The sequence below is a fragment of the Pinus tabuliformis genome, chromosome X (assembly GCF_031772625.1).
Source record: "Pinus tabuliformis cultivar Carrire ecotype Pingquan chromosome X, CPIR1, whole genome shotgun sequence".
Taxonomy (NCBI): domain Eukaryota; kingdom Viridiplantae; phylum Streptophyta; class Pinopsida; order Pinales; family Pinaceae; genus Pinus; species Pinus tabuliformis.
Genome location: NC_142308.1, coordinates 476,152,727 through 476,166,349, shown reverse-complemented (window position 1 = coordinate 476,166,349; position 13,623 = coordinate 476,152,727).

Here is a 13,623-nt window from a genome sequence, read left to right as displayed (position 1 = left end):
AGCCTTCTGATCTCTTCTTGGTGAAGAGCCGCCCACATGTCCTCCCAATGTGAAAGGGTCGCTCTGCCCAGTGTACTCTGGACAAATACCTCCCAGTCTTCTGAGACTATGTTCAGGACTATTCTCACCATCAATTCCTAATCCGGCATGGCCCCTATGGAAGTCAGCTAATCTCGGATCTCATTCAGTCGACTGAGGAAGGTGTCAATTGGTTCTCCCTTCTTCATCTGGTATGACTGCACTGGTTTTCTAGTAACATCCTTCTCTACATAGAAGTATGCTCGTATGATTTCTTTAGAGCCTTCCACATCTCATTTGTCATTTCCTTCTCAGAAATGTGTGGTAATACATGGTCCTTGACCCCGTCAAGGATGATACTCTTGGCCCTCACCATTGCCTTCTCATAGTTTTCATTATCAACTGGGTCAACTAGGATCGCTCTCATCCTCAAGGCGAAGTGCTTGACACGATTTTTTTCAAGTACGGATAGGATTCTGGCCTTCCAAACTACGAAGTTTGAGGCTTCGTCCAGTCTGTCTTGGTCTCTTACTCCATGTAGTGCCATGTTGCTCTTCTACTTCCCTCCTATAATTTCTCGATGTGACTCCCTCTGAGCCTTTATTTCCCTCCTGGAAACCCTTCTATCAATGTCGAGATGCCCCCTACTCTGATCATCTGTCCAATTGCAGCATTGATCCAGATTTCTCAGCTAGAAACCCTCGATAGCAACTCCCTCCTCCTTGGCCTTGCCCTATTAGGTATTGTTCTGACTACAGTACCCCACCAACTCCACTCTGTAACTTACCCTCAGCCTCCTAAACCCTAGAAACCTGAAGGCAATAGCTCCTAGGCTCTACGCAGTCCCGACACCAGCAAACTAGCTCTCCCATCCAACTGCGTTAGCCCTCCTAGCCTCTACATGGCTCTGTGTGATCCTGTCCTTTGCCTCCTTTAGCTTTTGTGCAACCTCTTCTTGGCTCGAACTTGATGATGTAGGCATTACATCACCCCTTCCTTGTTGCGTTGCTGCTAGGAACAACTTCTGTCACTCGGGATAGCTATTTTCTACTGCTGCTTCTCTGCTCTGCTGATGTCCTCAATTCTCCTGTGATCTGCAACCACGCTCTGATACCATGTTGAAGTTTCTAAGTCTAACAGTTAGAAACCCTCCATGCACTTTACTGATTTATTCCTACCTACTTGTTCTGTTAATTAACAAGTTATTTACCATTTAAATATTGAAAATAAATACAAGTGCATGATCAACACATTATAGATCATCAACTGAAGGAAATAGAAACAAGAACACAAATGACACCATTGTTTTTGGACTAATGTCCCCAGAAAAACCCAATGCGGGAAAACCGGTGCAGCTATCTAAGGGTTTTATTATTAAGTAGCTCTTTTCTGAGTACACTAGGTGCCAAACTGGCTAACCCGATAGAGATAAAAAATCTGGCAGCAATACCACTCTTCAGAAATAGGTATTCAGAAAGCCTACTCCACGAATTCCCTCTCCAACACAATCTGAAGCCCAGTGTCAGCCCTACTGGCCTCTGCGTCAGCCTACTAGGGTTCTGCATAGCCTCTCTGGCTCTGCGTGGCTCCCTCTGGCTCTGCGTCTGCCTCTCTCTGCTTCTGCACTGGTCTCTCGGCATTGTCCCTACCTCTCTACCTCGTACTCACTGCCCCTCTTTGCAGCTGATCACTCATTCTATCTCTCTTAGCAAACCCTGCTCTAGAGAATAGAATGACTTATCACTCTAGTGTATTATCCAAGTGACCCTCAAGCCTCCTCTTATACTTTTCTCGTTGACATATCAATGGCTGAGATTATATCCCTAATCGATGGCTAAGATTAGATCTGGCTTGATCCATGTCTTTTGGACCATTCTAACACAATTTTATATTAATTCACATAAATATTTTAATTTCCCTAAGTTTAGACTTAGGGACTCCATTAAAAATATTAATTATTTTAATATCTTCCAAACTATTTAGAATCTGCCCAAAGCCTTTCTGGGTATTGGAGATCTCATGTGCCCTAACCTCTCCACCAAATTTCGTGGCTAGAGCACATCTGATGCTACCCCAAATCAACATGCTCTGCTCCTCTGCGTCTTTTGTGCCCCACACAAAAGTGAAGAGTCCCCAGCTCCCTACAAGGCATTGTCTGGTGGTCTGCCAATGCCACCTCCTCCGACAAACTCCTGCCATAGTATGCTAATCACCCAGTGATCCTGTGTACAAATTTCATACCAAGAAAACCAAAAGAGTCTGTCCATACACTGGTCGGCCACTGGTGCTGACTGAGATTCTTGTAGCGAATGTGCATGCTCAACTGCTAGGTTAGTTGTACCATCCAGGTTGTAGTCATTTGGCATACCTAGGAAATGATAGGTAGTCCCATCGAGAACCCAATGCCAGTTTGCGCTTTCGGTATCCCCAGTGCCTAGAATCTCTTGCTGAGCTACACCCATGTCCACCACCATCTCCATAGCCCACTCCACAGGATACCAACTCAGAATCTCTCGCCATCCAACCCGAAGAGAGGGATCGAATGCATGAACTCCTGCACATAAAACAACCCTAGCATGCGGGTGTTGCACCCTATGCAACTCAGGTCATCTCATCTCGCTATCCTGGTCAATACATAAAATCTGACTATGTAGCTTTGTCTCTCTCTGTCCAATGGGCCAAGGTAACCTAACAGTGCTGCCAACCCTGTCTATGTATGCCCAAGGAGGGCTACTCTCACTCCCCAATGTCCACTCTAGCTGCACCAGTAGGGAATCCAACCGCTCCCCAATGTGAGTCAATTTGGTCGTGGACTCAGAACAAACCTCTCTCATGCCCTCCAGCGCCTCGTTTTGCTGCAGAATAGCCTCACGCACTAATGCGACCTTCCTTTTTAATGCTATAAGGTTGGCCTAAAACTGGTGGAACTGTCATGGGAATCTATCTCATGTAAACTTGGTCATAGCTATAGGTACCTTAGCAATTGTTGGCCTCTCGTCGATGGGTGGTTCCTCCTCAACAGATGGCTCTATGTGTGTAGGCTCTATCTTGTCCACCAAGATGTGAACTAGGACTATCAAAGAGGTCTCTAATAAAGGTGACTCCTGTACCACACTAGGTATAATAATGCTCTCCTCACCATGTTGTGGGCTCTCATTATCATGCTCAACCTCCTCCTCAGGCTCCTGATATCTAAAGCTAGGTCTCCACCATCAAAAGTGCCCCTTGGTCTCACCCTCTAACTGTCTTTGTCCTGCCTTCTCCTTTTCAAAAGATCTGGTGCCCTGATCTGGTCGACTTTCCCCACATGATGTAGATGGCTGCACCCCCACGGCCTGCTCACCTCTAATGTCTCTATTGTAAGGGTGAGGATGGGTTTCGTTTGTCACCCTCCTCAACTGGCCAAACCGCTCATCGTCCCAATGAATTCTACCCTAGAATTTCTGCATACTGGATTTCCTTTGAACCATGGGTTTGTCTCCAGTTTCACCTGTCACTGTGCACTCATACCCAAAGCTTCCATGATCTTTTGGCTAGTTTCCCACAGCTAGGTCAAGATCATGCTTTGATACCATTGTAATGTTCTAAACTTAAATAAATAGTGATATGCAAAGAAAAAACAATTTACAGCACAAAAATTTTAAACAATCAACAAATGCTCATAAAAACTCTGGAATTAAGAACCAGCTGAGCTATTTTATTAATCAATGGAGAAAGTACAATAGTATGGAGGAATGCACCTCAGTTTGCCTCAATGCCAAGCGTGACAGAACCTGGGTGATAATACAATGATCTCAAATGTTGGAAATCCTTGCTCCTCTAATGCTCTGCGCTGCCCAGAATACTTCATTGCTGCCTGGAAAGGGAATGCAAGAAACTCCTTCTTCGTTGCTTAGAAAATGATGAAACTTCAGCCACAAACTACTTGGCCAAACCCACAAAAACCCAGAAATGGTTTGGCCCAATATGGACTTCTCAAAATCGACCCCCAAAGGCACTATTCAATCCCCTGCAATTCTACATTGTCCGCTGCAAAGCTATGGCTCGAAAACCCCACCTCTGGTACTCAGAAAATTATGAAACTTTATATTTGGGATCCTTGTCAAAAACCCAAAAAACAACAGAAATGGTTTGGCCGGATTTTGACTTCCCAAATTTGACCTCTTCTATGGCCCACGCCCTCCAAATAGCTCCAGAAATACGGCCTGCAATGAATGCCCACAAAGTCTTCCTCCAAGCTTTGAGATGAAAGCAAAAACCACTACAAATATCTCCTCTAACCTCCACGACAAAGATCAGCCTCAAGGATTGATACTCTACCCACCAAATGAGCTCCCACACACTGCCTCTACACTAACCCAGGTAGTGCGAAAGTCACACTGCCAAGCCAGAAGCTTAATCAGCTCACAAACTCTCGTAGATGCTGACAATCCTCCCTTGCCTCCTCTTCATAAAATCTCACGTCAAATCTCCACTGCTAAGCACCACCAATGAACTTGGCCTCCTCTCCACTGCGTCCTCTAGTAATACGCACAACCTGGAAGGGATTGCTACTACTGGGAATCACAATGTGATCCTCCTCCTGAAGAAAAGAAGAAAACCTTCCTAGGGTGGCACTCGAAGTCCCCCGAAGAAAGGGTGAGCTCTTCGCCTGAAGAACTCATGCTAAATAGCCAGTGACTCGGCTAAGTAGCTCGAGCAACCAAAGAGAAATTGATATATTCCAATAAGATGAATGAAATAAGGAGAGCTACCTTCCTTATATAGATTTCGGGGAGCACTTTTCCCTCCAATTTTACCTCTATCGTGGACCCTCACTTAACCACATACATGCAAAACTTAACCACCTTCATCCAAACCGAACTGAGGATTACGTATTTCCCTAGAGTGGGTGTGTTATAGACATATTTGGGCACTACAACCCCAATAACATATGTCGATAAACCGAGGGCTCTTAAACCCCTAAAAGTTTTGTTTCGCACCCTAAAGTATCATGGTCAACTGATTACATCATTTCCCAGAAGCTCCACCTAAAAAACCACTCAGAACTGGCCAAAACTGGACCATACAGACTGCTCCATGCTTAGGGTGCGATGCATACTGGCTGCTACACTAGCTAGGTGTGATGCATACTAAAAGAGCCTTCTGTGGGGTGTGATGGGTGAGAGTAGACAAATGGCTGAGACAGTTTGCTAAGTGGAAACCCAGAGAATCTTCTAGAAACTTCTCATATGACACTTGCCTCTCTGAATTCACCCAGGGATGAGTAAGAGATCATGAAATCTCCAAGTGGAACCAAGAACTATCAGTGAAATGGCACTAATAAAAAACCAAGAAGCTAACTCACCGCTCTGCAAATATCTATAAATGGATCCCTCATTTGAGAGATCTACAGGCTGGAATTTTGTAATTTGTAAGGAAGTCTTGTTGGTTTCTCTTTGATAAAAACATTGTATTGTTGGGTGATCTTGCTTTTCATGAGGTGAAGAGGGCTTTCATGCTGGGAGGATGATGCTGGATCAAACAGCTGGGTTGTAATCCTCTCTTCTACTTTTACTATCAATAAAGTTCTTTGAGTTTTCCTCCATATAATCGTGTATTTGTGAATCTTGTTATTTGTGGATGCAATTGTATGGTTAATGTATTTTTGATTTTGCATTGTTTATGATATCATAGATCGAGATGCTTTGATAGTGTTTTGTTGCTTTGCCTCTACAGATATTCTCTAAAGCAGGACAAGTAGGAAGAGGCTGGCAAGCTCTATCAAGGGAGAGCGGAAACAAGCAAGGAGCCAAGCAAAAGATACACGTTGGTCCCCTTTTCTTCTCTCTTATCTATCATACATAAAGGAAATCTTGAAGTGCTTTGAATTGTTTGTTTCTAAGATAGCTACCCATATTAGTGGGACTAGCAGATAAAAAAGACACTAGTTTTCTTGGAAACAAAATGGCGACTCCACTGGGGAACGAATAGTTTGTTTGTTTGTTTGTTACTGTTTTTTTCTTTATAAACTACAAACAGAGCCTGAAGTTAAGCTAGCTAGCCTTAAAACTGCTCTTGCTATGCAAGTGCAAAGTAGATCAATGCTGCTTCAATCAATCTCCGGGTTGGTTTATGAACTGAACATTTGACTTGCAAACATTCTCCTGACTATCAAAAAGACTTTAACTTGTATCTCGCCACAGTAGATACAACATTCGCAATGGTTTTAGTACAAGAAGACAATGGAATTGAACATCCTATCTATTATTTAAGTCAAAACTTAAATGATATAGAAAGCAAGTACTCCTATTTTGAAAAGCTGGCTCTAGCAGCTATTCAAGCAGTACAGAGATTTCGACACTATATCCTCTTTCGCAAAACTACCGTTTTGTCAGATTGCAACCCTATGACTTACATTCTGTCACATCAATTACTAGGGGAAAAATATTCAAAATGGATAGCCATTTTGCAAGATTTTGATATGGAATTCACAAAAACCAAATCAAAGAAATCTCTAGTTTTCGCGGAGTTACTATGTGACCTCCCATCGTCATCCAACGATTCAACATCTAAAGCATCAATCGTGGATGAATCTCTGTTTCTGATATTTTCAAGCGATCCGTGGTATGGATATATACTGATCTATCTTCAAACCCAAACCTTTAGGCCTAATACCTCTCGCTCCGAACAACAGCATACTCGATACCAAGCCAAAGACTACATGATCGTCGGTGATACACTTTACCATTGTGGTATCGATACAGTTCTACAAAGGTGCCTCATGCATGCGGAGGCCGAAAAAGTATTAATTGATTGTCATTCAAGTGCTTGTGGGGGGCATCAATCTGGTTATGATACAGCACAAAATATCTTATGAGTAGGTTACTTTTGGCCTACTATATTCAAAGATTGCATAATCACAGTCAAAAGTTGCCATGCTTGTCAGATCTTCGATTACAAAACTAGGCTACCACCTACACCGCTGCATCCAGTAGTCACTGTTGGTCCATTTGCCAAATGGGGCATAGATTTCATGACATGTAATCCCACCTCGGCCGGAGGGAATGGGTATATCATAGTCGCAGTCGACTATTTTACAAAATGGGCTGAGGCGATGCCTACATTAAACAACAGCGGCGAAACGACTGCTCTTTTCTTTTTCAATCATGTAGTCTTTAGATTTGGTGTTCCACAAGCTATAGTCACAGATCATGGATCGCATTTTCGCAATCACATGATGGTTGAATTGGCTGCCAAATTAGGACTGTCCCACGACAGTTCTACTCTGTATTATCCGCAAGTTAACGGACAAGTTGAGGCCATCAACAAAGTCCTGAAGCGCATGCTGCAAAGGATGATTGGAGTCCACAAATGGAATTGGCACTTAATCCTGTACTTATCCTTGTGGGCATATAGGACATCGGTGAGAAATGCGACCAGATTTACACCCTTTCTGTTGGTGTATGGCTTGGAAGCGGTCTTACCAATTCAGTGTGAAATTTCATCTCTCAAGCTTGCAGTCAATCTACTTCCCGAAACTTCGGAGGAAGAGGCTCGTTTCTTGGAACTAATCCAATTGGATGAAACCCATCGTGATGCCGCTTTGGCTAACGAAGCTCATAAGAAATGTGTCAAGGCGCAATTTGACAAAAATGTCAAACCCCGTGTCTTCTCAAAAGGTGACCTGGTCTTGCTTTACAATCAGGACTTCGATAAATTGGGAGCAGGTAAGTTTGAACCATTGTGGATGGGCCCCTACATTGTTAAAAGAGTATTAGCAAAAGGAGCCTACGAGCTAGTAGATTACGATGGGATTCCACTGTCGCAACCCCGAAATGGGTTGTATCTTAAGCGTTACTATGCTTGATTAAGTGTAGTAATCTCTTTACAAATATGCTTTTGTTACGTTTTTGTTTTTGTCAAGAGTTATCATTTTGGTTAGGTAATCCACTTTGCATTTGTTGCAGATGTTGTACCTGTTGGAATCATTCATTGGATATGCCGATGGAGCTAGTCGTAATACGCGGAACCTATCTTCTGCAGCCTGGGCCATTTTTGATCCAAGTGGCGAGTTAGTGAGTTTCAGAGGGATATGTATTGGTCGATCAACGAACAACATCGCTGAGTACAATGCATTGATGGAGCTTCTCTCTGATGCCATCGCACGTGGCATACACCGACTTGTTGTCAGGCTAGATTCACAACTCATCATCCTACAACTTACTGGCATCTATTCCGTTCGGAATCCAGCTATCTATTGTATGTTCCTAAGGGTTAGGATTTTGGAAAGGCAGTTTGATTCTATTCAATATCAACACATTTCCAGAAACTTAAACACATTAACTGATTCATTAGCAAATTATGTGTTAGATAGACATTTGCAGCATTTATAAAGGAAAAATCATTTCAATTAACATTTGCATCAGGATCACATAACTTAACTGAAATAAAACTCCGAAAATAAAAAATATATATAGCTGTTTATAGTTTTTTACAAAACGTTTTGTGTCCAGGACAAAATCAGTCATATGACCCAAAAACTAAAAAATGCAGAAAAGCACCCTAAACTAATGGTGTTGGTGATAGCAAGTCACCACCTGCACAATCATACGTAAGAGCTTAGTCCATCGACTCGGCACACTAGTGGTATGGTGCTGTAATCTCAAAGGTAACTCATCGGTCCTCACATCCTGAATACCAAGGGTGAGACCCTCGATCTGATCCTACAATACTGCAAGGGTCTCCACTATGTCCAGATCGTGAAGGACAACCCTCCCTACAGCCTCTCCTGCTGGAATGGCAGCTGCTACCCTTGGGCGTGCTGCTGGTCACACTGACCCAACATCTGCACACATATATGAGTTTGATTAGTCTTGATAACATTTAAAAAACACAAGAACATTATAAAAGAAATAAAAAAGATATGGTCAGATCATTTTACCCATAACACTCCATTGCTTGCTAGCCAGTAATGCCAAATCCGAGTCGCCTCGGAAATCCATCCCAACGTATGGATACTCTGCAAAGACCATCTCCTGATGGTCGAACCACTCAAAGAAGGCATTAGAGAATGAAATTTGTGACTGACTAGCATGTCTGGCCATGAGGTCAACCCATCTCTGCATCTGTGGTTCCCTCAGTGTTGGAAATCCTAGTGAAATGTACTGTGGCTGCATTAGTGGAATCCTCTCCAAGGCGAAATCAATCAGAATGGAACCATAACCAAATTTCTTGGATCTTCCATTCTTTACCTTGGAGAGCTGCTCTTTTATAACCGGAAGTACTGCCTCACAGTAGTTGAATACCTTTGGTTCCAGGCATTCCAGGGCATACTGCATATAAGATCTGTTGGCCAAATGAAGAGTCGTGCTACTAGCCAATCTAGCAAAGGCGAATAAAATAGTCCTCAAGGACCAATCAGTGACATCTCGAATACTGATCTTGCCATCCCTGCTCGACTGAGATCCATCTCTACAAAACTGGCGAATATAATCCCTCATAAATTCACCCCCATGGGCGGATCTTGATAGTGAGAGAGGGGCACCACGCCTCGATAACCCAGTCAAAAAGTAGATATCCTCGATTGTCAAAGGAATGGATTTGCATCTAATCTGGAACACCTGGTTGGTTGGATCCCATGCATCGAGAAGATATTTCAACAAATTGATTTTTTGCCTCATGCTGGACATGCGGAAGAATTTGAGCAAGCCATAGTTTCACAATGCAGTAACCGTACTCGGATCATGTAAGGAAATCTTGTCCTCTTCTTCATGCTCGTGTTCACGCCATGTAATGACCATCTTGATCCAATGAATCTTTGAAACACAAATAAAAGATGAATTAGGATCCTAATTTGGGCAAAAACAGGCAAAATTTTCATGAGAAAACATTGCACAAACTTTTCCTTCTACGCCCATCGCACCCTACATGTGTATAGGGTGAGATGCATACTGACTAGCCAATGGCCAGATCAGTATGCATCGCACTTTTCGATGCAGACTAGGTGCGATGGGGAGAGAACGAACTCTTCAAACCCCTGGGGCCCAGGAGAAAGGGAAAGCTTTCTCTAAATCAGAAAAGGATGGAATGTAATTGAAGAGCTCAGGGTTAGCTACTACCTGGTCCTGATGGCGCAAAGAATAGTCCACCGGATCTCCCGAAATTCGCTGATGAAATGTGAGGGGGAAACACCTCCAGAGCTCCAACAATCCCAAATTTGAATGAAATGGTAAAAATGAGAGGTAAAACTACTTTTATGTTACTATTCACGTAATTCAAGTAAAATGTTAGTTTTTAACTCATTTTTCAAGCATGTATTTGCATTTCTAATCAATTTGATGGAGTAATTGAATAGGTTGTACGACCGTCGAAAGAATATAGTGTCAATGGTAAATTGAGAATCTCTGACTATTATCATGAGCAATGTTTCTGCAGGGTTCAAGCTCATTAAAAAATAAACCCACCACTGAGCATAGTTTCTTCAGATTCAAGCTCATTAAAAAATGAATCCACCCTCGATAAATAACCTTTGTGATTGCCTTGTTATCAACCTTTTGAGCCTTGGTTGTGTTCTTACCGTCACCTCCATTCTTTTGACCGATCATATGCTTCCACTTGATTGTTTACCGTTTTGAGGAACAACTGCGACGAGTGATTCTATTAGCCACCCTCTTTACACTGCCATGTTTGAGAAGTTCCAAACTTACCTAGAACCAGTTGCTACCCGAAAACATCACTCGTTCCTAAAAAACGAGTCTCTTTTAAGCTCTTTTTACACTCGTAAAAAATGAAAAGATTGCCGAGCCACTAGCCTTTCTAGCTCGTTAAAGTAAGGGAAGTGCCATCCCTCCTCTACGTTTTAATCTTTTTGGACTTGAGGGATCATTCCACAAAAAGATCGAGCGCTTGTCTTATTTGGCTCACTAAAGCAATCGAAAAGTCATCCCTTTCGTATTATATTATACTTTTTCGAACTTAAGGGATTATGCCACGAAAAAGGACTACTGGAGTTTCCTTTCTGTCTCTTTTCAAACTCTCTAAACATAAAAAGGACCAAGTTATCTTTGTCGTTAGACTCATTAAAACAATATCGACAAACTTATCCATCCAGACAAGAGCTAGTTTCACTATTGCTAGGCTCGCTAAAACATAGCGACAAGTTTTCCCGAAGGGCAAATTATAGAACAAGCATATGTTATCCTCCTTAAGCTTGACAAAACTAAAGAGGTACTGGTCAGCGATGACTGGGGAAAAATGGAAGAAAAATTGAAGAACTTCATTGGTAGCAGGTCACTCTTGAACATGACACTTTCACTCCATCACCATGATTGAGTCGGGTTGGGTTATTCCGTTCACCGGTCACATCACCATTGGTCCTTCGTACCATCCATTTTTGGGGGTTAACGCTACCAATCCATCTCCATGTCGCCGATATGTTCAAGAGAATTCATTCAGAGAATTTGTCACCCAGCTAACGCCTCATCCACTGCAATACCTTCACTCTCCATTTTTCATGACCACCATTCCTGAACCCTGTATCATCATATCATTTTCACCTCCAGAAAATCATTTGCTTCGTTTCGTGTCGTGGATGCGGGATTCATTAAGGCCCTCCTACAACAGGTCACTTCTTGTCAACATCGACTCATTATCCAAGAAGTTGGCTTAGGAACAAGCCTTTCAGTACTTTGAAGCTTGCATGCCTCAATGGCAAGTTTCTCACTTCCAGCGATAGGTTTACATCAATGGCCTTCGACTGAAAGATTTTATGGGGTGTTCGACATCAGATCCTATATTCACTCCACGTGAATTGTACTACAGTACCTTGAGGGTCGTTATCATTATCGGTGATTCCTCTTGCACCTGTTAACAGCTTACATCATTGGCTGGTAATCAGGCGATGTCTTTCCATGTTCGACTTCAGATCATCTTTTCACATGGATTGACTTGTACATTGGGAAAATATTGAACGAGTTTGAAGACTCTGGATCTTTTTTCATCCATCTAGGCTATGATATATTCAGGAAAATAAAGAAATCAAATGTACACTGTAGCTGCATAGATGAACATCCAAGCTAAAAGATGATGGCTCTATGAGAATCACCAATCTGCAACAGCAGACGATTGTCTGCCCTATGTACATGAAAATGAATTTATAAAGTTGAGCATGGGAATGCCTACCTTAGCTAGATTATGAAAATAATAGGAAGATAATGTATTGTATTGTATTTTATACAGGTCACCTTCCAGTTCGAATACCTCAGATCCTCATGATAAAGCATTTCACCTGACATCAGAAGATTTACAACCTCATGCTTTAGGGGGCAACTGTTATAGACATATTTGGGCACTGCAACCCCAATCACATATGTCGATAAACCAAGGGCTCTTAAACCCCTAAAAGTGTTGTTTCACACCCTAAAGGATCATGGTCAACTGATTACATCATTTCCCAGAAGTTCCACCTGAAAAACCACTCAGAACTGGCCAAAACTGGACCATACAGACTGCTCCATGCTTAGGGTGTGATGCATACTAGCTGCTACACTAGCCAGGTGCAATGCATACTGAAAGAACCTTCTGTGGGGTGCGATGGGCGAGAGTAGACAAATGGCAGAGATAGTTTGCTAAGTGGAAACCCAAAGAATCTTCTAGAAACTTCTCATATGACACTTGCCTCTTTGAATTCGCCCAGGGATGAGTAAGAGATCATGAAATATCCAAGTGGAACCAAGAACTATCAGTGAAATGACACTAATAAAAAACCCAGAAGCTGACTCACCCATCTGTAAATATCTATAAATGGATCCCTCATCTGAGAGATCTACAGGCTGGAATTTTGTAATTTGTAAGGAAATGCTGTTGGTTTCTCTCTGAGAAAAACATTGTATTGTTGGGTGATCTTGCTTTTCATGACGCGAAGAGGGCTTTCATGCTGGGAGGATGATGCTGGATCAGACAGCTGGGTTGTAATCCTCTCTTCTACTTTTACTATCAATAAAGTTCTTTGAGTTTTCCTCCATATAATTGTGTATTTGTGAATCTTGTTATTTGTGGATGCAATTGTATGGTTAATGTATTTCTGATTCTGCATTGTTTATGATATCATAGATCGAGATGCTTTGATAGTGTTTTGTTGCTTTGCCTCTACAGATATTCTCTAAAGCAGGACAAGTAGGAGAAGAGTGGCAAGCTCTATCAAGGAAGAGAGGAAACAAGCAAGGAGCCAAGCAAAAGATACAGGTTGGTCCCCTTTGCTTCTCTCTTATCTATCATACATAAAGGAAATCTTGAAGCGCTTTGAATTGTTTGTTTCTAAGATAGCTACCCGTCTTAGTGTGACTAGCAGATCAAAAAGACACTAGTTTTCCCAGAAACAGGGTGGCCCCCATGTGTAATTTACCCGCGACAAAATAAATTCTCCTGAGTCTAATCTCATAACAGAAATCGAATAGGTCCCACTATCTCCAAAATTGGCCCCAAAATTCAATAATTAGTCTTGTTCCAAATTAATTTATGAAGGGACATGACAAAAGAGCCTTCATACAGAGAAGACAAGGCTTCCCACATCTCTTGGGTTGTATCCTTGCCCTGCAAGTGTGAGACCACACGATCTCAAACCCC